Source organism: Phalacrocorax carbo, chromosome 4 (genome assembly GCF_963921805.1).
Source record: "Phalacrocorax carbo chromosome 4, bPhaCar2.1, whole genome shotgun sequence".
NCBI lineage: Eukaryota > Metazoa > Chordata > Aves > Suliformes > Phalacrocoracidae > Phalacrocorax > Phalacrocorax carbo.
In genome coordinates, this window is record NC_087516.1 from 72,277,193 (window position 1) to 72,283,473 (window position 6,281).

Here is a 6,281-nt window from a genome sequence, read left to right on the forward strand (position 1 = left end):
GGTTATCCTATTATAAATGCTCTTAGCTTATTATAAATGTTCTCTGATATAAATGTTGCAAGCAGCGATCTTGGAAGAAGAAAGTGTGAAGTTAGCATCTGGCACAAAGAGGACAAACTACTTCTGTTTTAAAATTAAGGACAGCAGTTGTCTTGTCTGAGCCACATTCTGTCCTCATGAACAGTCATCTATCAATCTATCAATCTATGCAAGCAGCTATTAAGTTTTTCTATTTTTTCCCCAAATTATGTATTTTTCTGATTGAAGCCAAATTTGGCCCTGAATTATTCTGTGTGCACTTTTTCCCATGAACAGTGAACTGAAAAAATATTAATCCTTTTAAAGCACCTTGAAGCCCATTTCTCTTTTCAACTAATGAACTATGTAAAGGAGCCTCAGTTGCCTCAGGGAAGCTTGTCAAACCTATCACAAGGAACCTTTATAAAGCCTAAAGGACATGTATCATAATGTATAAAATTTGTCATAGTATGTCATTATTAGCTTTTGGGAGGCTTGTTGAAACAATTATGGATGATTAAGCCATATTTAAAAAATAAAAGGTGGTTCCACAACCAATAGAACTAAGGAAGTTAAGCTTCCCATGTTTTGGGGTTTTCTTGTTGTCTAGTTTAATGTGATAGAAAATGAAATCTTCATTAAAGATTTTTCTGCCATAAAGCTTTTTATAGGAGGCCTCTCCAGGGAGGATTCTCTGGTGTCCAGGATTGCATTTATGCAAGACTGTGGGTAGCCTCCCTCCGTAGGTTGTCTGTGGCTACAAAACTCAAACCCCTGTAATTATTTCTGAGACCTCTACCTTCCACCAAATCTGTTTGCAATGAACCGTGCAGAAATCATCAAAAGTTATCAGGGGATGTGGGAGGCACACAGACAGGCACGCAGATGCATTTGGAAAGGTACATAATTGCAGTCTGATGACAACTGTGGGGAATGAGGCTGAAAAAGGTACTGACATTCAACCTTCCTTATTTTGTTTACTGTCCTGAGTGTTTCCTCTCATTTATTTTCATTTCAGCCTGAAAACCAGTGTGAGCATGATTATGTAAAGGACTGCATGCAACCATCACCTGGCAGAAGGATGGGAAGGACAGTTTGGCCCAAGGGACAAACCCAGACTCACCCCATTTCTGCAATGTCAAATACAGGTATGCCCTTTTCTCTGGTCTCCACAAATCTTGTACAGTAAGCAGTCCCAGTCACAACAGGAATGGGTAAACTAGCCTTGGGCAGACTCTGGAAAGATGAGATTTGAAATCTTTGTCATGAGGAGGGAACAGCACTCTAGTCCTTAACTGCTCAGCTAGCACATAAAAAGCATATTAGTTTTAAATCCTGCAGCCAACCTTACTCAGTATGCTGACTGTTTTGAATCTCAAACAAAAACGCTTAGCTGTCCCTCTGCACTGTAGGTTCCCTTTTGTGTTTTTTGTTGTTATTGTTCTTTAATTGTATCTAAGCCTAAGATAAATTTGATGCCTGTCTATAGTGTATTTTGGAACACCAGGCAGCAATCTCTAAACCCATCATGACCAAATGGATGGCAGCAAAGCTCATCAGTTCAGCCACAATAAGCTGAGACAAAGTACCGCACTAACAGAGCTCTAATGCCTTCAAGACAAACCAGTAGCTATTGCACAGGAATGCACTGCACCATGTGGAAGATATTCATACTAGTTTCCATAACCTTGCATTTCTCGGAGGGTTTCACAAACTGATCTTGCTTAGCACCGTCAGTGACAAGATTGATAACAACAGGTATCGCTCTCACTAGCAGAGGAGGATACAAGTACCACAATTGCCAGTGCAGACCTTTGTGTCAGCTTGCAGATTCCTATGCAATCTGGCTAAACTTCAGCCAACCATCCAAACTGAAACAGATTTCAACTTGCATTTTAAATATTACTTGGGAGGTTTTTTTAAATGAAATAGAATTAGTAAAGAGGCTTGCTAAAATTCTAATCACTGTCAGTAACCTGATAGTGTACATAAATTTTGCTATATATACTTTCAGAGTGAAACTTTGAAGCAGACTAGGTTGTCTTATTATCAGTGTAAATTAGTTCTACCTAATAGACACTGCAATTATCTTCTGATATAATTACAGGACACCTTTTTAACTCTGCCAGTTTTTTTGGTCTTCAGGAACAACCACACTGGCTAGCAATCACTAATACAATGGAATAGGAAGTACACAAGCCATCTATCACAAAGACAATATTTTTAAAGTGTTTATGCAAAACAACTTGCTGCTCTGCTCCATCTTTTGTACCTTTTTGTAATAAAAACCACTGCCTTAAGTTATTTTCTTAAATCACATATTTTATTATCCATGCTTTATGCCAAATTTCCTTTTTTGTGATAGCTATTTATCATAGCAAAAGCAAAACAGGAACATACTTCACTGTGGGAGTTTTATTTTTATAGTAGGAAGCTTTAGTGGAGATGGGATTGATACATCAAAGTCTTATCCCATGATAACAGATGTATTTAAATATTTACCTTCATTTTTGTCCTCGACAGTTAATACAATATTTCCCTAACATAAGCTGCTGAGTGTATTTTCCCCTTTCTTATTCTTATTAAAATTGTGATTTGAAGATATATTCCTAAAGCTGTGAATAGTTATTAACATTTCTTTAAAGGCTTCAATATTTGAATGGCCAAATTCCAGCTTGAGTAATTACATTCTGCCTACTTAAATTCCCCACACAGTTTCAATTAGATAAGTTATTCTTCTACTCTTTATGTCCTAAAACTGTTCTGCAGCATTGCTGCCACTATTAAACAGCTGCTGAATTTTGCCCCAGAGGTGACTGAACTGATCCCTATATACAAAACACAATATATAAAACAAACTGAATTTTTGTTGGATGAAAGTTGGTAAATATAAGTTTTATGATGGCTAAGTATTATTTTTGGATGCCCATGTTTATGCTGGTTTTAAGGGTAACCATAATGAAACCTTTCCCACAGAGTCCTATTAACAGTGCTCTAGAAGGAATGGGAGCATTTGCTCTGAACATGTATGGAAGACATTTCCAGGGACTCATCAAGAAGACTGCCCGTAAATTGTAGGCGCATTGCCATATGGGTACAGGAATGACCCCACCAAAGACATAAAAGAACTGTAGGCTAGATTTTATAGGTACTTAGATACTTAAAGCCTCAGAAAGGAAGCCAGTATCTATGTCAGGCATACTGTGGAGGACTCTTCCCCATATGCTTTTGGAAATCCTACTAGGGCCTTTAAAAGGAAATAGAACCCCAAATACCTTTAAAAGACTTTCCCCCACATACTGTGACCTCAGCCTGACACTATCCAGTTGCATGTAATTTTGCTTTACCAAGCAAATCCATTTCCTTCTACTGTAGTTAAACCTGTAAGATTCTCTTCCTTGAAGAAATAGGTAAGAAAAGATCTGAAGTAGCAAAGAGCACTACCTGCATCATTTAAGAACAGTTTTAGTGTGGTCCTAGCCTGTAAGTGTGCAGTTAGAAACTTTTTTCGTATACCTGGACCTATATTTCTGCTCCCTACAAGGGATCCTGTTCAGATTACAGTGATTACTGTAAATTCAAGGTAATCTGGTGCTGCTGGGAGGTTGTGTGGGAAATCCCTGTGTAACTGCACATCAATAATTAAGCCAAATTCCAGTACAGGCTTTTGGATTTAGGCCTTTGTAAATGAAATCCTCCCTCCTTCTTCATAAAAGATTTCTGTAGATAAATCTTCAAATAGGCCTAGGACAGGTAGGCCCCAGGCTTATACAAACTATATATAAACTGAAATTATTTCTGGGGTCAATTAAAATGCATGTTTAAATATAGAACCTGTGAAAGTTGAAGGAGTACTTAAACATTTATAAATTTGAATGCTGCTGTGGCTGAATGGGGACTCTTCTTGTTTTGCTTCCTCATTTTTCCTGAGGTAGGCGACATACACTTGGCAAGTATGCACCTCAGAACAGGCATTTCTCTGTTTCTCTTTTTTGCTATTCTGTCTTGCAGAAGACAACCTGCTCTACAGGAGAAAGATACTTTTTCTGTCTGCAGTGTTTCTTATTCTTGGGGGGGTATAAGGCTTTTCTCTTTCCTCGATGAACTGATGAGGTTTAGGGCATCACCTAAAAGAGATTCTGCACTTTGAGATTTCTGCTCTTCTTTTTTTTTGCCTATTTCTTCTGAATTCTGGGTTTTTTTCCTAATCTTCCATCTTCATCCGCATACTTTTTGTATCTGTGAATCCTCCCTCCATACAGTCCAATCTTCTCCTATATATTCCATTTTAGATAGTGAATCTCTTCTCTGGCTTATCCATCCCCATTCTGTGTTTATTTCGGTTCTTTCTCAGCCCCAGGCTTTTCCTTGCCACAGCATTAGGGTAGAATGCTGCCTAACAATATCTCTGATTATATTGAGCTGCACTTCAGGATACAGACCTGGGCTTGAACATTACAAGCCTTCTGCTTGTGCTGAAGAGCGGAGACAAATGAGGCGACAGTCCTCAACCCTGAGTAGCTGCTGAACTGTTTTTCGCATCACCATCTAAAACACAGATGTTAAGAACGGTATTGCAGAAAATATCTGGGCTACAGAGTCTTAGTGCAACATAAGAACTTAGAGCAAATCAAAGCAAGTAAGGACCGGGCAGTTTATGAATCAGCAAAATATTCAATTGTAGTGCAAATCCACAACAAAAGTAATAGTTTACTAGGACTATGTCAAGTATCAAAGATCAACATTTTAAATAAAACTCTAACCAGAGCATGCCAGGGGAAAAAAAAATTATTAAAAATCAAGGTTGCCAGAATATTTCTGTAGTCTCTGTCTCTACTAACGAAAACTACTCATGGCTTCTTATCATTTGCGCTTACCAGAGGAAGAGCACAGACAGTGTTAAACGTCCCATGGTGCAGCTGCTGCAAAGGCTGACAGCACCAGTCCCGTGTGCCTCATGTTCTGTGTTCCACAAAAAGCTCTGCTGTGGATGTGGGCTTTACTTAAAACAGTAACTCTTTTCAACATTTACTAAATTTTTTTTCATTTCAAAGAAAACATGCTCAAATTTTACAAATATCCCTGAAAAAAAATCCAACACCCCATTTCCACAGCACAGCCACTGTTGATGAAAAAAGAACATGTTTCTGTCCATAAGGAAGAAAACACACTTAGTAAACGTCATCATTAAAGAACGCTCATCATTTTTGTGAACTGTCCCACTGTGTATCACATTTCTTAAAACATTACCAAAGTAACAGCTCTACAGTTTAGCCACCTGATAAAAAATAATGCTCTCATAGTAAGATCTTATTTTTCAGGCGAACCTCCTTATAGATCATACCTGCTCAAGATTAATTTGGAATGGAAATTTTCACAAAGCAGGGTATGGAAACTATTCAGACATTTTTCTCGTCCTCCAGATTTTCACTGTACTTAAGTTAATTATATATAAATCTAAACAGTTTCACTGTAGTTTTTAATTAGTAGAATAACGGCAATAATTGTAAGGCCAGGATTTCAAAGAAAATACCTTTGGTGTTACCTAAGACAAACTGAAAAACCTGTACTTTTTCATGTATTAAGACAGATGCTCAAATGCATTAGTTATTATTGAACACTGAAAAATTATATTTGCATTTTATATTCAATTTGATTTTAAAAAAATGATAATACTTCAGCACATTAACCATATGTTACTTAAGAAGCCATTATCTGCAGTTTGAAATAATAGAGAAGGCTCTGGACCTCTATGTATAATTTGCCAATGTATTCTCCATTTTTCTAAAAGCCTACAAAAGAAACTCTTCCAATTAGAGATTAAAGGGAGAATAATATTCTAATAATATTCTCTTCCTGATTGCAAGAAAAAGAAAGGTTTTAATTTTTAAAGAAACTGCTCCAGAATCTGATATAGTTTATATATTTACTTATATTTTAATTATACTGTTCTCCAAACATGTCAGTTGTATAAGAATATGCACATTGTTACTATTAATGTATTTCCACCATATGTCCATTGACAAGAGAAGTACAGTACTGCACTCAAGCACATCACTGAATGTTAAAAGTAAACTAAAAAACAAAGTTTACTATTCTGAGTTTTGGTCACGTATTGAAGGTTACAATGACTTGATGCTTGTCCGTGTATTTCCTACATTTAAAATATAATTTGATTTTAAATCTCATTTAATGCACACAAATGGCATCACATTGATGATGAGAAATGTGCAATTATTGCTGAAGTATTGTGTCACAAAACA